At 39.1% G+C, this 23,099-nt stretch overlaps 1 pseudogene; it reads right to left on the bottom strand.

Annotated features, from left to right (window-relative positions):
- Nucleotides 1–11,510: 11,510 nt before the first annotated feature.
- Nucleotides 11,511–11,609, bottom strand: LOC117277793 (small nucleolar RNA R71; annotated as a pseudogene).
- Nucleotides 11,610–23,099: the final 11,490 nt, after the last annotated feature.

Genomic DNA, 23,099 nt, shown 5'->3' with positions numbered 1-23,099 from the left:
ACTTACAGAGTCTCATAATAACAATGTCTTAAACCCTCTATAACCTCATAATAGACATAATCCCTTCGAACTCATGTGGATTTACTACGGCACATCCTAATACTACGGTACGAAATGTAACAGAAAACTTTGCATACAACTAGTGCTGATACAGAGTCTGCAGAACTGCCCTAAGATGATTGGCATGGTCCTCACGACTTCTTGAATATACAAGAATGTAGTCAACGAACACCATCACAAAGGAGTCGAGAAAAGGCTTGAATACTCGATTCATAAGGTCCATGAAAGCTACCGGGGCATTCGTCAGCCCAAAAGACATCACCAAAAATTCAAAGTGCCCATACCGGGTCTTAAAAGTTATTTTTGGAATATCCTTCTCCATGATCTTCAATTGGTAATACCCTGATCTTAGGTCATTCTTGGAGAAATACTTAGCACCCTGCAATTGATCGAACAAGTCTTCTATCCTTGGCAGTGGGTACTTATTCTTGGTTGTGACTTTATTGAGCTGACGATAGTCAATACACATTCTCAGTGACCCATCCTTCTTCCTTGAAAAGAGAATTGGTGTACCCCAAGGCAACACACTTGGTCGGATGAAACCCTTCTTTAACAACTCCCTCAATTGCTCCATTAGTTCTTTCAATTCTGTCGGCGCCATTCTGTAAGGTGGAATGGATATAGGCAACGTGTCTGGCATCACATCAACCCTAAAATCAATCTCCCTATCGGGTGGGATCAAGCAACTCCTATAACTATTCCTTCAATTCCTTCAACTCTACCAGTGCAATGCGATACGCTGGAATAGAGATTGGCTGAGTGCCCGCACCAAGTTAATACCAAAATCAATGTCCCTGTCCGGTGGCATGCTTGATAGGTCTATAGGAAACACATCTAGAAAATCCCTCACTACCAGAACTGACTCAACGGTAGGAGTATCAGCACTCACATCTCTCACGAAGGCAAAATATGTCAAATACCCCTTCTCAACCATCCGTTGAGCCTTCAGAAATGACACCACTCAACTAGGAACTTGATCCGGGGAAACTCTCCACTCTACCCGAGGCAACCCCAGCATCGCCAACATCACGGTCTTAGCATGAGAATCAAGAATAGTGTGCCATGGTGACAACCAATCTATGACCAGAGTCACATCAAAGTCGACCATACTGAGCAACAAGAGATCAACCCTAATCTCATAACCCCCAATCGTAACCACACATGAGCAATATACACAATCCACCACAATAGAATCACCCACCAGTGTAGATACATGAACAGACATATCTAAAGAATCATGAGGCATATCCAAATAACGAGCAAAGTAGGATGACACATAAGAATAAGTGGAACCAAGGTCAAATAATACTGAAGCATCCCTATGGAACACTGAAACAATACATGTGTTCACGTTGTCAGAAGCAACTACCTTTCGCCTGGCGAGAAATGCATAGAAATGGACCTGACCACCGTCTGACTGACCTCTGCCTCTAGGGAGACCTCGTACTGACTGAGCCCCAGCCCTAGCTGACTGTGTGGGTTGTGTAGCTGCTGGTGCTGAAATCATAGGCTGTGAGCTCTCCGGTGGAACTCTACTCAGAAGTATGGGGCAATCCCTCTTGAGATGACACTAGTCTCCACACTCGTAGCAACGCCTCCTATAAGGCTACTGACCCTTATAACCCAAAACACTACCTGTGGAACCCTGAGGAGAAAGAGAACGGTAAGAAATTTGTGCTTGTAGCACACTGAATTACGACTAAACTACGTGAGCACTGTATGAACCGTGGCTAACTGAGGAACTACGAGAAATATGACGAGCTGCCTGAGCGGGTCTAACCAGTCGACCTCTGCTATAGTGTGACTGGCCTCCAGATGAGGCACTGCTAAAACCACCCAAACCACGAGGCCTCTTGGCCTCCCGCTCCTCATACTCAAGACTCCGAACCTGCTCCAAACTTCTAGCAATCTCAACAACCTAATGAAACCTAGCATATGTCTCAGCCTCTCGATCCAAACTATAACGTAAACCATAGTTGGGGCCATCAATGAACCTCCTGATCTTCTCCCTCTCTGTGGGAACCAATCATATAGCATGGCGTGCCAAATCGGCAAATCACATCTCGTAATGGGTCAGAGTCATACCATCCTGGCGTATCTACTCAAACTCCTTATGCAACTCCTCTCGACAAGTCTGTGGGACAAACTTATCTAAGAAGAGAACTGAGAACTCAAGGCATGTAAGTGGTGCTGCGCCAGCTGGTCTGCCCGACTCATAAGTCTGCCACTATCTGTAGGTTGCCCCTGTCAGCTAAAAAGTAGTAAAGGAAACTCCACTGGTGTCCACAATGCATGTTGTGCGAAGAATCCAGTGACACTGATCTAGAAAGCCCTGAGCATCCTCTGACTCTCCTCTACTAAACTCTGGAGGATCAAGCCTCGTAAATCTCTCCAACCTCTTCTGCTCCTCATCGAACATAGATGGACCAACCTCGACTCGAGAAGCAACAACTGGCTGAATCGGTAACACCCCTGGTGTATGATAACCCCGAGCTAGTTACTCCGGTGTACGAGCGGCGGGAGTCTGGGATCCACCAGCCTGTGAGGTAGCTGGTGCAATACCCACCTGAGCCAAACTCGTGCACACACTCAAGATTTGAGCCAAGGCTTCCTGAAGACCAGATATAACAATAGGTACTGCTGGTGTTTGAGCCGGTCCCACCTACTCAATAGTATTCAGAGTCTGCTCCTCATCTGGAGTGACTGGTGGCTCCACAGGTGCTGCCCTAACTGTAGTGCGAGCTCCACCTTAGCCTCTCGCAGCCCTACCTAATGAAACAGGTGCCTGTTCGCCTGATCCAGCTGAATGTGTCCTCATCATCTGTGAGAGAATAGAGGACTAAAGGTTCCAACTTCGGAGATAACAAATCCGCACGACAAGAATGCAAGAAAATGAAGTTTTCCTAACATTTCGGTAGGCTCACGAAGATAAGTACATATGTCTCTGCACCGATCCGCTAGACTCTACTAAACTTGCTCATGACCTGTAATACTTATGAACCTAGGGATTTGATACCAACTTGTCATGACCAAAAACTACTAACCGGCCATGATGACGCCTAACCAACTTGATAGGCAAGCCAAGCAGAACAAAACGAAATATAAATACTGAATTTATAGAAATAGTACAAGTGTAAAGTCAAATAGCATAAACAACAATGTCAATACATAACAAATCCCCCAGAACTAGTAAATACATAGTCATGAGCTCTAACGGAAATACAAGTAAGAGATGCTAAGTAACAATACTGTCTAAAATAAGGACAATAGAACAAAATGAAAAGAGACGCAAAGACTGCGGTCGAAGTGCAAGTCTACCTCGTCTCTCGGAAAACCCTGCAAGCTAAACTCCACTACTGGCAGCTCAGTCCAACACCTGGATCTGCACAATTAAGTGTAGACTATAGTATGAGTACAACCGACCCCATGTACTCAGCAAGTATCATAACTAACCTTGGCAAGGTAATAAGAGAAAGAATTATAAATGATACTCCCTAATCACCTGTACAGTTCATAAATCCAACAAGTACAAAACAATAATATGATCAAGTCATAATCACAGAAATGAACCACCTTGGTGCACACAATTACCTAACGTACTCTGCTCAGTCAAAAATCCAGCATATAAAGAGGATATGCAAATAAAGCAGATAGCAGTCAAGGAAGTTGCAAGTAAAGATAAAATACAACAACCAAATCAAACACATGCCAGCTTTTCCTCAGAATTTCCATAATAGTATCAAACCACTGATCATTTTTCCTAAATTCGCGTGTACACCATTAAGAAGAAACATGAGAGGGTGACCCTATGGGGATGGATCCATATCTACACGTTGTATGTCATAGTCACGTGCGATAATCATAAATCACCGGGTGTGGTCACATACTCAATATCATAATCCGCCCGGCATGGTTACATGCTCAATAACACTATCTGTCCGGCGTGGTCACAGGCACAATATCACTATCCGCCCGGCATGGTCACATGTACAATATCACAATCCGCCCAGCGTGGTCATATGCAAAATATCACAATCCAACCAGCATGGTCACAGGCTACCAGTCCAACCCATATCACACATAAACTAGATATGCAAGAATACATGTACATGATCAAAGAAGATTAAATTTCATACTCCTGGACCGGTACTAGTGATATGCTAAGGTGTATGCATGTGCAAGTGTGATATCGTAGCTCAAATTGGGTAAATACATCACAAAATAGCAACTATCAGGTTTATTCAGGAGATTACCCTCTATGTAACCTCAAACATGGATCAAATAGCTCACACCAGTGGTACAAATAAGAGAAACATCACAACATGAAGCTTAGAAATCAATTCAAGGCATATCATAGCCTAAGCACTACCCCGAACATGAATAATACCTTGGTGCACGCACATGGGCTCAATCCCCACACATGTGCGCCACACATAGCACGTAGCCATCACAAATAACTCAAGCAACTAGTGCTTCAACCAAGTTTAGGTAAGATACATACCTTAAGCAAGCCAAATCAATATTCTAATAAGCCCTTCCATCGTGAATCAACCTCCGGATGGCTTGAATCTAACAAAAATAACTTAATATAATAAAAAATAGCCATAGGAAATGATTCCAAATGATAAAGCTAAGATCTTTAACCAAAATCGAAAAGTTTACCCAAAACGTCAACCCCGAGCCCGCACCTCAGAACCCGACAAAACTCACAAATTCCAAACACTCATTCCGATACGAGTCCAAATATATGTGTTTCTTCCAATTCCAACATCAAATCAACCCTCAAATCACCAAATCTCACTCTCCAAAATCATTGTCTAAACCCCCCCCCCCCCTCCCCCAATAAATCCCACCTTTAATTCATGAAAATAGATGTAATAATCTGTGATTAATAAATATCTAACACACAAAATCAAGTAAGGATCACTTACCCCTTCAATTGTAATGAAAAGCCCCTCAAACATTGCCTCCAACCTAGCTCCACAACTCCAAAATTGAGAAAAAGACCAAACCCTTCGATATATGTGTTATGTCCAGCAAAACCGCATTTGCGGTCCATAACATCGCACCTGTGGTATCGCATCTGCGGTAAACATCTAGCATCTGCGAGTTCCACTTAATTTCCAACCTACCGCTTCTACAGTCAACTTTCCGCACATGCGCACCCGCTCCAGTGGTAAACCATCCCCATCTGCAGTCCCTACTCCAGCAAGAAAATTCGGCTTCTGCAACCCGCTCCTCGCGGAAGTGCATCCGCTTCTACGGAACCTTGTGCGCATCTGTGGAATTCTCCCGGCCAGGCCAACCTCTCACCTACGCAACAAAGGCCGCATCTGCGGCAAATCCCCTACAGATGCAAAAACACTAGAAGCCCTGAATCTTCAGAAATACAACCAAGTCCAAAAATTGTCTGAACTCTATCCGAAACACACCCGAGGCCCCCGGGACCCTGTCCAATCACACCAAACAATCCTAAAGCATAATACGAACTTACTCGAGGCCTCAAAACACATAAAAAATATCAAAACCATGAATTGCACCACAATTCAGTCCTAATGAACTAATGAACTTTCAACTTTCAAAACCCATGTCGAACTATATCAAATAAACTCTGAATGATCTAAATTTTTGCATGAAAGTGAAAAATGACACAATGGACCTATTTCAACTCCCGAAACTAAAGTTCGAACCCGATATCAATAAAGTTAACTCTCGGTTAAACCTATCAACCTTCTAAACTTTCAACTATCCAAGTTTTGCCAAAAGCACCAAACCAACCTACGGACCTTCAAACCCCCATCTGGACATACGCCTAAGTCAAAAGTCACTATACGAAGCTATTTGAACCATCAAACCTCCATTCCGGAGTCGTCTACAAAAAAGTCAAACTCCGGTCAACTATTACAACTTAAGCTTCCAACCTTGGGAATAAGTGTCCCATTTCACTCCAAAACCTCCCAGAAATCAAACCAACCACCCCGACAAGTCACGTAACCACAAAAACACATATGTAAAGCATCAAATAGGGGAAACAGAGCTAAAATACTCAAAGTGATCGGCCGGGTCGTTACATGATTTTGAGACTTAGATCCATTATCTCCTATTTTGAACCCTAGACTTGGAGAGGGGTGATTTTTGAAGAGGATTTTCACATAAGGCTTTGGGGTAAGTGATTTCTAAATATTTCTATTATTATTTCAAGAATCTACATGGATTATTAACACTCAAAACATGAACTTTTGAGGGAAAGTTTAGTGATTTTCCCCCCAATTCTAGAAAATAAAACTTGGGGGATTTATGAGTCGATTTGGACTCAATTTTAGAATCTACTCACATATTTGGACTCGTGGATTATGGGTAGTTGGGATCTACCTCTTGACACGGGGTTTGACCGTGTTGGCTCGGGGTTGACTTTTATTGACTTTTTTAAAATTGGGTAAAGATTGGACGTTATCATTTGGAATTGATTCCTATAGCATTGTGTGATGTTATTGAGTTATTTTTGGATAGATTTGTACCGATCAGAGGTGGTTGCTAAAGGAAAGGATATTTTAGAGGGTTGTTTTGTGCCGGAGAGAGAGAGGTAAGTGTATTGGTTAACCTTGATTTTGAGGAAATTAAGATGTAATTATGTCTAATTGCTATGTGTTATATGTGTTGGTGGTAGCACATGTATGAGGTGACGAGTATATGTGCGTTTGCCATGGGTTACACATGCGGGTAAAACTAGCATTATCTCTACCATGTTGTTTTTACGCATCGTGTCTTATTTGCTTTAAATTGATCGTGAAAGCTCCTTTGATGTTACTTATGATGGATACCATGTTGGAAATGTGTTGGAATATTTGGGAATTGGAAATTCTTGAAATGTTTGTTGGCTAATGTTGCAAAAGTGGGGGATATTATCTTGTGATACGTAAAACTTAACCATTTTATTGTTGACATTGTTGTTGTTTTCCTCATCTTGTTTGGTATTGATTCTATATGTTGTGGTAAGGGAGAGTGCTTTGCACAATGAGTGTGTTCGTGCTGTGAGGAAGAGTGATATTACACGACGGGTGTTTTTGTGTCGTGAGGTTGAGAGATATTGCACGACGGGTGCTTCCGCGTTGTGAGGTGAGAGATATTGCACGATAGGTGTTTCCGTGCTTGTGAGAAAGAGTGAGCATGCACAAAGGGTGTTTCAGTGCTATTACTATGTTACCTTATGTTATGTGCTTTTACTATGCGAACGTAGGACTTGGCTATGTTTCTTCGCAGTTATTTGAAGGGCTTGTTTGGAGTTGCTTGTGGAAGCATAAATTGTGGTTACTTTGGTCGTATCTTTCTTTATTTTCTCATTATATATCTTTTTGCTTTTATACGTGTTATCTCTTTCACAAGTTATATATCTTGTCATCTTACTTGCTATTTCTTGTTACCTTGCCTCATTATTGCTCATTATTCTTGTCACTTAACTGTACAAGCTTATATATAGGTGTCTTGCCTTTGCCTTGTCACTACCTCGTCGAAGTTAGGCTCGATACTTATAAAGTACATTCGGTCGGTTGTACTCATACTACACTTTTTCACTTCTTGTGCAGATTCAGATATTGATACCAACGGATTCCCAAGAGGTACTTAGCGGATACCACAGAGGCGACTCAAGGTAGAGTTTTATACCGTTCGTAGGCCTTAGAGTCATCTTCCTATTTCTTATGTACTGTTTCTTTTCTTACCAGACAATATTTTATTTCTTTCAAACAATGTATTTAGTAAATTCTTGTAGCTCATGTACTCGTGACTCCACATCTTGGGATGGTTGACCGTCAATATCGGATTTTAGACTCATATTGTATGTTTCGAAGTTATCTTTATTCTATGACTCAAAATGTTGTTAACCATTAGTTTCTTTTATTTCTAATTTATTGTTATATGTTGGCTTGACAAGCAAGTGGTGTTAGGCTTTATCACAACTCTGTGGTTTGAGATTTTAGGTTGTGATACCATGCCACCTCAATCCATGTAAACCCATTAATACAATCTTGACTGAAGATTCTTCTTTCAACCTTAATCCATAAGCCTTAGAGCCAAATTTCATCATCCAAAACTCTCTTTAAGATCCGATTCTTGTACACATACACTGTATCAATCCCCACAAGCTGCTTCAAGTCATAACTGACTCCCAAGATGTAACTACACGGTGTACCCCATAACTCATATACCCATAGCAATATCTTTTGCTACAACAACTATACATTACCAAATCTGATACTGGTATTATGCCTCATATCCAATAAAACCTTGGAACAAACCTTCAAAACACCACTAATGATTAAAAAAACATTAAGAAACTCATAAGCATCCATCAAAACAACAAGTCAGGGAGTTCTCTCGCCCGACAAGAACTAGTGCCAAGTTTTGAGCTGCCTAATGACATTCTTCTCCCAAACATGCCTTATCTAAATCCATTTACATCAATTATAGGTCCGATAACCTCATCTCACCCAGTATAAGATGCTCGTCCGACATGCCACATCAATGCATGCTAGAACCTCATACAACGCGATCCGTGCGCCAAACAAGAAACATCTCGAATATGACCAATAGTAGAAAGAGAACACAATAGAAGAGCTATCCAACAAGCTTAACAGATATAACAACAAAAGAATAATGCCATAAACTTATCCCACAAAGGGAAAACAAAATATACGAAATAAACACAAGGAGGGTATCCCCCACAACTCCATCACGGTGTGCAACCAATCCAAACTTATCAGTCCACATGGGGATAATCGTAGAACCATAATGCCCATACTCACCAAACACATGTGTATCAACAACAAGCACGTTAAGGTGCATAAAACATAACCATAATGAGACGGATAACATCATGTGTTATAAGAAAGGACAAGAACGACTAAGGTACAATAACCAAATCAACTTCTTAATGACGTCCAAATCCACTCATCAAAGAGTAAGTGTATACGGCTACATGCAATATAATTTACCCAACTGTGAGTCGATGTCGAATCCCAGGGGGAATAATATGTAGGCAATTAGGCGATTAAGAGATTTATCGCGTTTTATGATAAGCCAAACACTAACAAGGGTTTTGAGAAAATATTATATCTAAATGTGAGAATGTAAACTAACTTAGAAAGCAAGTAAAATGATCTATGGCTACAAGAATGGATAAAAATGGAATTACACTCAAGTAACGATCCAATTTATTTCACGATTTTACAAATATGAGTGAGTTTATGTTAATTAGCTTCGAATAATAATTCAATATTATCTTCTTCCAAAGACTAACAAGACTTCCGAATTGAATTTTTCCTAAAATAATTAAGAGAATTAAGTACACCCGAATGTGGCTATAAGTAGTTTAATCTTATCCCTTGGTAGAATCTATAAAGTGAGGATTAACGCCTCAAGTTCTTGTTAATTAATCTTTCCCAACCCTGAGTTTTCCTTTTTCAAGATTAATTCAGAGTTAATGGGCGAGTCTTAGGGTTAGCTAATCCCTTTGAAAATATTAAAGAATAAGAATAATTAAAGAAGCATTTAACTTACTTCAAAATAAATAAAAATCATTCGATACATAAGCATAACAAGAGATTTAATCTAAACTTTCACAATGAATATTTTCACAAACAAGTTTCAAGTATTGGAATAAATACTACACACTTAGATATTTATTACATAACAAGGAATTGAAAAATGAGTAAAAGAGTAAGAAATTTCTCATTCAAATCTTTAAATCTTCAATCTCCAAGTGTGGTGCAAGAACCCTAGCTCCAAAGCTTGTATTTTCTCCCAAAAATGCCAAAGGTTCTTTGCAAGATGAGCTAGGTTGTTGTATTTAAGGGTTTGGATCAAGAAAATATGAAAAGTCAAGTCTTTCCAGATTTGAAATCCGTTAGCCACACCTGCAGAAGAATCCTCGTAGGTGAGACTCCACAGATGCAGAATTCTGCTCGCATGTGCGAAGTCTGGTGGGAAATTAGCACTCCGCAGAAGCGAAAATCTCATCGCAGGTGCGGACTTCCACCACAGAAGTGATAAGGCAAACATGATGCAATATTCGCAGATGTGATCTCAGCAGAACAACTGCCTTCCCGCAGATGCATACACATTCTTGCATAAGCAAGTCCGCAGATGTGATCATTATTGCGCAGATGTGATTCCATTAAATGCATTTTCACTTCTTCAACTCTTTTTTCTCAATTCATCTTCAATTGATTTCAATTATCTTCATGACTCGTTGTACCTGAATTAATAGCAATGTATATTATAGTTAAAGGATGCAAAAACTGAAGCAAAGTGACTAGAATAAGTTGTAAAATCACCACTTATCACTTCTCAAGAGCCATCTGGCTCAAATAACACCACAAATGCCTAAACAAGACCACATCATGAACGTGAATAGTCAAATAGTTTCGCAACCCACATCACGATATGCTTCTTCACCATTTCCTAATTGACACCAACACCCCCAACTTAGGGTTTTAGCCTCCTTCTAAACATTTAAGGAGGGACGAGTTCAAAAGAGAGAAATATTTCACAAAAGAGGTAAATGTTTGTAATGTGGTATCTAAAGAAAAATGTTACAGGCTCAAATTGGTTTAACTAGTGATAACATTTATGCAATGGAAGGCTCGAAAGGCTAACAAGGCTTTTTAAATGATCACAAAGAATTCCTAAGGTCATCCCTCCAACCAAATACAACTAAGATTAGCATTGAAAGACCAACTGGGGAAGTTCTAGAAGATAAAGGTATGCAGAAGAATTGTTTTCAACAAAAACTAGCTCACATGGCACATGAACTAGTCAAGACGGATCAATTTCACTTCTTAACAAGAATAATTAGAACAATATCGTGCCAACTAGTGGTCAAGAGTCACAAAATGAGCCAAAATGTTATCACAAAAACTGTTCTTTCCCATGCAACTTGCTTTTTTACTTTTAAACACAAAATATTTCGGAGGGGTATTCTTAATTTACAAAATCACCTGCAAAAGACTAATTTTATTAGTACCAAACAATCCAAAAGTTTTCACTACAAAAGACTAATTCCCTTAAGAACGTTGTCATGCTATCCATCATCGAGAAAAGCCACCGTTCAAAAGAAAATACTCCTCGGGAAAGAACCATGGCATAAAGAAAACCCAAGGAGGTTTATTGAAAAGTAGTTGAAGCAAGGGTTGCTTCAAACCCTTCAGAATTGTTGTGTCTTCAGAAGGAAGCCAACCGAAGATCCAAACACACATCTAATGGACTTCGAGGAGATTATGAACACCTTTCAATACAATGGTGTGTCACAAGATATGTACTTAAGGGTATTCCCCTTTTCGCTCAAAGATGATGCAAAGCAGTGGCTTCGAAGCTTACCCACAGGTTTGATTAAAACATGGGAAGAGATGACCAGGAAATTCCTTGATAAATATTTCTCCTTAGCTAAAACGGGCAAGTTTAGAAGTGAAATCCATAACTTCTGCTAGAAAGATACTGAAACTGTTTTTGAAGCATGGGAGAGGTTTAAGGAGATTGTTCGAAAGTGTCAACATAGAGGAATTGAACTCTGGATGCAACTCCAGGACTTTTGGGATGGATTGACACCGACATTGCGTATAACATTGAGTAATTCAGCTGGAGGTCAATTGATGAAGAAAACTCCAGAGGAGATAGTTACAATTCTTGATGAGTTATCTGAAGATGCAAATCAATGGCCCTCTGAGAGTGCGGAAAGAAGAAGATCAACTGGTGTTTACCAGGTTGATGCTAACACATCTGTGCAGGTACAACTTGATGGATGGCAAAAGAGATAAGGAAGCTGACCTTAGCCTCGATACAAAGTGAGCCTCACGCAGCTTGTGATATATGTGGAAGAGGACACCCCACTCATGAGTGTCAAGCCTCAACTGAGGAAGTAAATGATGTGGGAAATTACAATTTCAATGCAATGGGTCAGAGGCACCCCGGTTTTTCATGGAGTTCACATGGAGGTACTGCGAATGCTTGGCAGTAAAATAACTCTAGACCACAGGGACAAGGAGCTCTAGCATACCAAAATCAGCAAAGGAAGCAATTTCAACCTCAACAGCTCATTCAGCCTGGTCTAGAGGATCTAATGAAGGCTTTCATTATCAAGACAGATGAGAGGTTGGACGCTCATGGAGCAGCTATCAAAGAATTAGGCACTGGTTTGCGAAACCTAGAGAGTCAAGTGGGATAGATTGCAACAATATTATCTGAGAGGGTTTCGGGTACTCTCCCCACTGATACAGAAAAGAATCCCAAAGAAATAGTGAATGTTGTAACTCTGAGAAGTGGAAAAGTGTTGAAAGATCCTACCCCTATCCAAAAAGAGGTGATACTTGAAAAAGAAAGTGGGGAGCAACTGAAGAATAATGTTGATAAAAAGAATAAGGGCCCGATGAAAACTGAGAAGAAAAAGAAGAAGGAAGTAACTTCGAGAAGGGAGGAACGTGATGAGAGTGAGCATATGCATGCTCTACCTTTCCCTCAAAACCTATGTAGAGAAAAGCTGGACAAGTAGTTTGCGAGATTTCTGGATGTGCTGAAACAAGTTCATGTAAACTTACTATTTACAGAAGTTCTCTCACAAATGCCTGCTTATGCCAAATTTATGAAGAAGATCCTTACAAAGAAGAGGAAGATAGAGGAGACCTCAGTGGTCAAGCTCACAGATCATTGCAGCGCGATATTGCAAAATAAACTCCCACAAAAGTGTGAAGGTCCTGGGAGTTTTACTATACCTTTCTCTTTAGGCTCTATAAATTTTGATAAATCTTTATGTGATTCTGGTGCCTCAATTAATTTAATGCCTCTATCTATTTATAGGAAACTAGAGAAGGAGATCAGAGAGATAAGGGCTGCACCAATATCTTTGCAGTTGGTAGACCAAACGACTTTAATACCTGAGGGGATAGAGGAAGATGTGGTAGTTCGGGTGGATAAGTTCGTATTTCATGTAGACTTTATAGTGGTGAATATGGAGGAGAACAAAGAAATCCCCCTCATCCTAGAAAGACCATTCTTAGAGAGGGGCAGAGCGATATTAGATATACATGAGAGAAAACTCATGCTTAGAGTGGGTGAGGAGATTATGATTTTCAAGATGGATGTAGAAAAGGGGGTGCAAAAAGGAAAACCAGTTGCAAGTATTGAGTGGAAAGTGAAGGGCTCGAAAGAGAAGGCTGCAGTGAGTGAGAAAGATAAGTGTGGGGTGTATCCCAAGAAGGCCGAGAAGAAGTTGTCCGCATGGATGTGTGCATTCGTTCGGGCGCGAAGAATGGAGCCCGACTTCGACTTAGACCCCGACTAGATATTCAGGAAACTTTCCTTTACCTTATGCTTTTTAATTATGTGTCATGGGGACATGCCACAGCCTAAAGTGTGGGGTGGGGGATAATTGTATGTTGTATGTATATGTGTTAGTTTTTTTAGTTGTAGTAGTTGGAAAATTGAAACAAAACATAAAAATTGAAAAAATAATCGATTTTTCCCGACAATGGATATCATTGACAGGTTTCTTGAGGGATTTAAGTCGAAGGATAAAAACAAAAAGATTTTCTTTTGTAGGTTGTGTAATATGTCCCCCTTGGTTTTTCTTTGTGCCGTGGTTCTTTTCCAAGGGTTTTGTTTGGACCGGGCGTAGTTATTTTTTGTTTTGTAGAATAGTAGGAAACCTTGTGCTATGATTTGAATTGAAGGCAATATCTCTTAACTTTATTATGCCTTGAGAATAGTAAGTTCTTTAGCTGTGATACTTAGGCTTAGTTTTTCACTCTTGTATAAGTACTGTAAATTGTATGATCTTAGCTTTGCTTAACTGCTTTGACTAGAGTGTCTTGATAGTCCAATCCTAAGTGAGTTATGTGCCATGTGTGTGCGAGGTTTTGTGTTATTCTGTGCATTGCATTTGATGTCTAGAACTTGCCTTGTGTGTTGCAAAGCAAAATAGTAGTTTATTCAGTCTTGGAAGTGATATAGATATTTCTTTGTTGAGCCAGTTATAAGCTTTTACCCACCTAATTGTTATATATCTTAGTTAACCCCTTTGAGCCGGTAATCTTATTTCTTTGGCAACCACATTACAAGCCTTACCCATTTGTTTGAATTGACCATCTATTTAAACCTTTTACCTCTCGTGAGCACTTGAATTTGTTATGAAGTTTGTAAAAGTTAATGTGTAGGGTGTTGGTTTGGCTTTTGAGTGGAACTATTGAAATAGGAAGAAGGTGCATTATTTTGAAAAAGTAAGAGCCACTTGAATTGAAAGAGAAAAGAAAAAATATTGTATTGTTGTGAAAAATATTCTTTGATAGTGGTGACTCTTGATATAATTGTTCTTAAAGAAGTAGGGAGTTAATATATATTGATGTGAAGGTGGATTTTTGGTTTGACATAAGTGTGGGGTTTTGAACAATGAAATGTATGTATTAAAGTGCTTAGGGAGGTGTAGTCACTCTTATATCTAAATGTATCCTACCTGTCCCGCAGCCTACATTACAATCAAATAGAGTCCAACTTGATCCTTGAATGGATGAGCTCAATTGGTAGAGTAATACATTACGGGCAAGCCTATGGTACGTATTTTGTGGCATGTGAATGTTGCTTCTGAGAGTGAGTGAATTCTTTCTATCTTGAGTTCCTAATTATTCTTAATGTCTATTGTGTGTGGAATAACTCTCTATTGTTGTGTGAGGGCACTTGATTCATAAAGGAAAGGTAATGTTTGACCTCTATGTTAGAGTAAGTGAGCAGGTTATAAATACTGTGTGGTGCTTGTGAGTCAAATCTTGAGGCGAGGATGTTATGGTATTGTGTTTAATCTGTTTTAATTATTCTTGGTATGATGAGTTATGAGAGTTTTTTAAAAAGGTCGTGTTATATAAAGTGTAGTTTGATTTCTCGAGGACGAGCAATGGTTTAAGTGTGGGGTGTTGATGGTAGGCTATAATTACGTGTTTTACTCGCTTATTGCACTCTAATTCACTGAACTTCATTTGTGTTTGATCTTTAATTGGTAGTGTTTTGCATGTATTGTGTGTTTTATGCCTTGTAGGAGTGATTTCGAGCTATGTAGATGTTGTGGAGCTAATTCGTGCTATTTGGAGCTTTGAAGTCTGAGTAAAAGCCCAAAGGATTAAGCCGGGATCGTATTGGGGGGTCGAGGATCACGTATGGACGTCAAAAATCAAGGAAGAAGCAACAACTGAAGAAATGCACTAGTGTGACACACTGGGCGACGCACTGTGCGACGCAGCAGTGTAATTTGTGTCAGGAATTGACAAAGTTTAGAGGCTGGGTTTATGTGGTCTGACAAGTAAAAGCACTAATGCTACGCACCCTGCTACGCACAATGCGATGCAAGAAAAGCAATATGTTTTCATGTTTTCCTATTTCGGCTAGGAAAGGGTGATTTCGTTTAGGCCCGACCCTACTTGGTATAAATATATGGAAAACGTTATTTTCTGGACTTTTGACATACTTTAGACCGAAGGAAGCAAAGGAGGAGTTGGAGGAGCAAAAGCACATGGTATTCATCATTCCTTCCTCACTCAAGACCCGAGTTTGGATTGAATTTATGTTTTTCTATAATTTAATTTTATTTGTGATGAATTTCTCCATATCTATGGAGTAGTTCTCTTTAGGGTTTGATGGATTTGGTGTATTGATGATTGTTTGTGGATTATAACTCTAGTTTTATGTATTGAAGCTTTTTTGGATGATTTAATTGTTGCATTTATATTCACTAGTTCATGTAATCGAGAGAGGCATAACTTGTGATATCTTTGCATTATATTATTGGTTGAGTTCATTAATTCTTCTTAATAATCGAAAGAGGCTAGTTGAATCATTGATTAAACCTTGTTAGGAGGATAATTGAGAGAGGTTCTCCTAAATACCAATCCACTATGCATTCTTGCATATCTTCACGTTCTTAAATTGGTTCATCTTATGAGAAAAAACTTAATTGAGAGAGGAGTTTTTGCTGAAAGTTTGAACTAACAACTGAGTGAATTCGATAGACTCACTTGAACATTAGAAGTGAATTATCTAGAGTTAGATCCCAAATAATTATCTTGCACCTATCCTATCAAAACCCTATATTCTCCCACTTATAACTTTCTTTGCTTATTCCTTGTTTCGATTGTCATTAGTCAATAGCTTTAGACTCTTAGTTAATTTTAGTTAAAAATCATCTAAATCTCAATTGTTGATCATCTTGGATAGCAATCAATCTAGAAACTACGAGAATACTGTTTAAAGCCAATCCCTGTGGATATGATATTATACTATACTATATTTTTGATTAGCGAGCATAATTTAAGTGTGTTTCGAGCTCGTCAGGCACATGGCCATGAAATTCAGGAAGAGGCTGTGGACGAGCAATGTGACCCTATTAGATTCATGTCCACTGATTTTCATTGCAGGTACCATGATAACCTTTTTACAATGAATGTCCTACTTGAAAAGGGGATTTTCAAGGATATATTGGCCAAGCTACTTCCAGATTTTTTTGACAATCTAGAGACAACATGTTGGACATTCTTCATGCCCACTCCATGCGACGCTAATGAGGAATGGGTTAGAAAGTTTTACGCCAACTTTAAGAGTACAAACTTCGACAACCCAAAACTTACCATAAGGGGCTAGACAGAAAGATTTGGACTGTAGCAGATAAATGATTTCTATGGGCTTCCAAGCTATCCTCTCAAGCCAATGTGGGAAAAATATACATGTCAAATGGAGGTTGTCTAGTGTCTAAGCTTTTCCCCGTAGGCAAGAACATGAGGTGGGCCAAGAAGAGGAAGGGAATAAGATCTGTTGATTTCACAACTGAGGCTAAGATGTAGATGTGCATCATTTGTAGTAGAGTTGCACCTTATGGAATGTGTATGATGTTTCATATATTAGGTCCTGATGATAGTGTGCATACTTGATGGCATTCTTGTGAATGTCGGTCATTACATCATTCAGGAGCTGAAAGCGTACTTGCTACAAGATGGTCCAAGTTTGATGTTCCCTTCTTTGATCACAGAGTTGTGCCAGAGGGCAAATGTTAATGTGCATGACACAGATCATTGGATACCGCCTGACAAGCCCTTGCATTCATTGAGAGCGACAGGAGAGGGTAGTGCAGTGAAGAGCAAGAAAAAGAAAATCACAATAGTTGCCGAACAAGAGTCCTCTCAGGATACACAGCCCGAGGGACCATTTAGGATGCTTAATTTCCATCTTGACTCCATTCATGACTTAGTATCACAGCTTCCTAGTGAACCCTCGCACTCCCACCCCATGCCTGACTACGATACCTAAGAGGGAGTAAAGACATACTTGGAAGCTCTATTAAAAATAGGCAAAGTCGCATGAGATATTAGCAACTTTTGTTAGCATGCTTAAGGCTGTATATGGGAATACAGACAAGGCACATGTTGATCTTCAGGCAGACTTCAAATCAAAGAAAGAGAAAAATAAGAAGAAGGGCAAATTCATGGTATAAATACGGAGAGGCATCAAGGCAATCTCAATGGGGCAACCGAATAAGAAGATATCGGTTGAGGACGAGGATGACTGCGAGGAGTATTCTTTCTTATTGGATGATGATGATGATGATGATAGTGCTGGTGATGATGAGGCCCAGAGTCCGAAGGAGCAGTGATGAGCCTTACTCGATGTCTGCTAATCTGATGCAGACTTCAGGGAGACCCTCAAACTTGTCATATTTCGTTTTGATATTGTACAATGAGGACAGTGCAACATTTTTAGTTGGGGTGGAACTTAGGAGTACACTTTATTTTTACATTTATGCTTGACATATGCCCTTGCCGGGATTTGAGTTTGTATTGATATTGTGTGCCCTTGCAGGGCTTGTCTTATCATTATGGATGATCATATGCCCTTGCCGGGCTTGTTTTATGATTGTTGGTGTAGTTGTGGATTAGTCACTTTTGTATTTTTTTTTAAGCAGTTTTTAGTTTATGTTATTTTTATCTCTTTAATAGTAATACAAAATTGTTTGCTGCAATTGGAGGTGGTCTAAGACTTGATAAACCTTGATTGTAGACCGGTCTAGCATAATCGCCAAGTGGTCTCCCAGGCATGAGAGCTATATTTCCGAACTGGTCTGCACCAAAAGGTTGATTTTGAGCAATTCTATGACCCCTCTCTTCTTCGTAGATAATCTATGCATCTCTAATAGCTGCTTCTTCAGCATCCCGTATAGCTTGTTCTCGTCGTTGGGCTGCTTCTCTCATAGCCAAATCTACATTATCCTCACCGTTTCCAACCATAAGTTCTTTGGTTGAGGATTGCCCAACCTTTTCTGATGTCTCAGTGAGTTTTCTTTCCTTTCTCAGTTGTCGTAGTTGTTTTTCTATCTCTGGCTCGTATGGTAGCACTTCTTTCACAGAGGCTCGAGTCATGCACCAATCTAAACATGTAACCTGTGCACAGTCAACAACACCAAACATAAAAAGACAAAAATAAAATAAATGTCACGCCCCAAACTCGAGGAGCGCGACCGGCGCTCAACCGAGAGAGCACAGCCGAGCAAGACTGTTAGATTTTCTTCTACCCAAACTCATCCATGAATAAATATGAGATGTACTCCACTAATCAAACACTGAAAAAATTTTATTAACAACTTCCATTTCATTCCCATTAGAAGCTTGATTCATAATTTCCAAAATATTACGAGTTTATAGAAGTAATAAAAAAATACATGATTTCCAAATACCAACATTTCTAGTTCAATTACCAACATCAACCACAACCCATAACTTGTCTACGGAGCCTCTAAGTACAATAGAAGAGTAATATGGAAATGCCGGCAATAAGGCCCCAGCTATACCTCAAAACACAGTACATGAGAAATAAAAGATACATGACTCCGAAATGAAATGGGGTTCACCAAATCAGCTGAAAAGAGTGTACTGCTATCACCGATCAATGCCGCTTGCTGTAGAACCACCTGCATCCATTAAAGATGCAACGCCCCTAGCAAAAGGGATGTTAGTACTGTCGAATAGCACTAGTATGTATAGCTAAAAGTCCTCTTTCAAAATAGAATGCCCATATAAGAAAAGGCAACACATAGAAACAGCAAGTCACAGTCAACAATATCCAAATGTCCAGTTAAAACATAATAATTTTTAAAATACGAACTTCATATACAATTTTTGGTTGGGAGATCATTAGCACTGATATACCACCTTTGTTAGCACGAAGTCCGATCACGCCCGATCGGCTAGGCCATCTCCCCACGGACAATGTGGTTTGACAGGTGATGCGAAAGAAAGTTGTTACCAAGAGTAGTACCACCATGTGCGTAACATGGCGTCCGATCTCCACCTGATCAGCTAGGCCATATTCCCACATATGCAGTGTGGGTTGAAGTTTCCAATCCACAATTGTTACCACTTTCATCCCAATTAAGGGGAATAATATCACAATCCACCCCTACACTGGGACGTGTAGTTTCAGGTGTGGGCCTTATGACCCACCCTTCCTCGGCTTTGCTAGTGATGCTCCCAAAAATATTTTTTTTGATTTGATTTGTACACAAAGGTAACATAAATACAACTGTACTCACCTCAATATTTTTCACATTGTATAAGTTCTTATTAGTATTTCCAGACACTCACAACAACAATATTTCCTTGGCTCATTTGGCCATTCATAAGATTCTTTATTTCTGGCACGGTGGCCATATTTCATATTTCACACTTTCAACTCTTTCCATTTCAAAGATCACCATCAAATATCAACATATAGAATATTTAAGCAATCATATAACTCAAATTTATTAGTAATGGTAACTTTAAACACAAAAGGTTTCTTCCCAAATAATGGGGCATACCGACCAGCAATACAAGCACACATCAAAATCATAAGCAATCAATACGCCATTTATTCTTGCAATACTCTTTCCCAAAAATGACAATATACAATTTCAACACCTGAGTATGTAAGAACTCGAATCATACTGGATATATTTGTAAAGCAAAGCATTAGTTAAAGCAGCCACTTATGGACATGAATTGAGTACAAAAGCTTCTAGGCAATTCTATTTTTGAAATCATTTTTAAAAAATTGAATCGAGGCTCATTTCATATTCTTTATCGCATTCTCTCAAATTATTTGCACTACTAGCCACAATCATAACTTAAATTATTGGCATGTTGGCCACACACTATACCCCCCCCAATTCAATTATTTTATTTCCAACCATCTTTATAGATTATCAACAATAAGACATTTCCAATCAAGACTTTAGGTACACATATGAGAAATTAAGAGTCTTAAGAATATTGAGATTTTCTCACACAATTTGGCATACTAGCTTTCATTTGAAACACGATTCAAAGCCATAAAATTTTAATACGCAACCCATACTTTGAAACTCATGGGGACATTATAAAATTCGATTCTAAGAGAGAAAGTTTAGCCAACATACCTCAATTGAGCTTCCTTACACTCTAAAATATTTCGAAAAACTTAGCAACTTCAATCTATTTTGAAAATGTAACAAATTGAATCAAAATTAGGAGGATGATCATGGTTCTAGCTCATTTGAGCATTTTATCAAATACTATGTGTGTATTAAGGTTTCAAGGTCTTGTTATGGAGGATTCCTTCATCCCACAACCCATTCTTTACTATTTTTAGCAAAACAATCTTCCTACACCCTTTGATAACACATGCATGTAAGATGGACAACTCTCATGCCCAAAATTATCTTGCTAATTATCCAATTCTAGACAAAATTCGAAATTGAGGGTTAGGGTGTAGAATCTTACCTCTAGGATGAAGACCTAGTGAGTTTCCCTTCTTAGTTTTCCAAAATTTGAGCAAGAATTGAAGAACAATAATTGAGGAACACCTTCTCACTCTAGGGCACTCTCTCTCACTCTAAAATATCAGATTTTAGATTTAAAAAAATGGCCCAAAGCGTGTATTTAACGAAGTAGGGACGGGTTTTAAAAAAATAAAAAATGAAGCTTCGGAACAGGTTCTGCGGTCGCATAATGATTATGCGGTCCGCAAAATGATCGTGAAATTTGGGTGCCAAAACTAGAAAGGAACCGACTAGGTCTGCGGCCCGCAGACCTGTTCTACGGTCTCATAATGCACCGCAGAACCTCCCTCCGAAAAATACCAAAGTGGGATAGGCGACAAGAGTGCGGCTCGTGAAATGGTTATGCGGTCACATAATGGGCTGCAAAAATGGCCCAAAAGAATGCTCCACTTTGCGGTCATTCTACGGTCCGCAGAGTGCTTCTGTGGTTGTAGAACGGACCGCAGAAATGCCTACTTCTGCCCAACATTTTCCTTCAACTCTCCAGCGCACTGTTCAATCCAAAGAATTTCTACTATTATTAACCTCTACGCCTACTTCGGCATCATGGAATCGGAGATTTTAGGAAAAGGTTTACGGGGCCTTACAATAAAATAAAAGAAAAATTCCTAAATTAGCACTATAAACTATTTAAAACACTATTGATTGCCAATCCTTGGCAACGATGCCAAAATTTGACGAGCTCGAAACGCACTTAAATTATGCTCGCTAATCAAATATAGTATAGTATAATATCATATCCACAAGGATTGGATTTAAACAGTATTCTCATAGTTTCTAGCTTGATTGCTATCCAAGATGATCAACAATTTAGATTTAGATGATTTTTAACTAAAATTAACTAAGAGTCTAAAGCTATTGACTAAAGACAATCAAAAAAAGGAATAAGCAAAGAAAGTTATCAGTGGGAGAATATAGGGTTTTGATATGATAGGTACAAGATAATTATTTGGGATCTAACTCTAGATAATTCACTTCTAATGTTCAAGTGAGTCTCTCTAATTCACTCAATTGTTAGTTCAAACGTTCAGCAAAAACTCCTCTCTCGATTAAGTTTTAACCTTACAAGATGAACCAATTTAAGCACGTGAAGATATGCAAGAATGCGTAGTGGATTGGTCTTTAGGAGAACCTCTCTCGATTATCCTCCTAACTAGGTTTAATCAATGATTCAACTAGCCTCTTTCGATTACTAAGAAGAATTAATGAACTCAACCAACAATATAATGCAAAGATATCACAAGTTATGCCTCTCTCGATTAAATGAACTAGTGAATATAGATGCAACAATTAAATCATCCAAAAATGATTCAATACATAAAACTAGAGTTATAATCCACTAACAATCATCAATATACCAAATCCATCAAACCCTAAAGAGAACTACTCCATACATATGGAGCAATTCATCACAAATAAAATTAAAGTATAGGAAAATATAAATTCAATCCAAACTCGGGTCTTGAGTGAGGAGGGAATAATGAAATCCTTGTGCTTTTGCTTCTCCAACTCCTCCTTGGCTTCTTTAGGTCTAAAGTATGTCAAAAGTCCAGAAAATAATATTTTCCATGTATTTATGCCAAGTAGGGTCGGACCTAAATGAAATCACCCTTTCCTAGCCGAAATAGGAAAACCTGCAAACTTATTGCTTTTCATGCGTCACACTGTGCGTAGCATTAGTACTTTTTCTTGTTAGACCACAGAAACCCATCCTCTGAACTTTGTCAATTTCTGACACAAAATTACACTGCTCCGTCGCCCAGTGCGTCACACTAGTTCATTTCTTGAGCTATTGCTTCTTCCTTGATTTTTGACATCCATAATTGATCCTCGACCCCTGAACACGATCCCGACTTAATCCTTTGGGCTTTTACTCAGACTTCAAAGCTCCAAATAGCTCGAATTAGTTCCACAACATCTACATAACTCGAAATCACTCCTACAAGGCATAAAACACACAATAAGTACAAAATACTACCAATTAAAGCTCAAACACAATTAAACTGCAGTGAATTAGGGTGCAATAAGCGATTAAAATACGAGATCATAGCCTACTATTAATGCCGCATTTTCTTTCATGTTAGGATCCATTTTAAAGGCTCAAAGTACCTAAAAAATCAAAACCAAATTAGTCGGGCATTAAATTCATGTTAAGCAATTTAAAATA

Source organism: Nicotiana tomentosiformis, chromosome 8 (genome assembly GCF_000390325.3).
Source record: "Nicotiana tomentosiformis chromosome 8, ASM39032v3, whole genome shotgun sequence".
NCBI classification, from domain to species: Eukaryota; Viridiplantae; Streptophyta; class Magnoliopsida; order Solanales; family Solanaceae; genus Nicotiana; species Nicotiana tomentosiformis.
This window is presented reverse-complemented; position numbering and strand designations above follow the sequence as displayed.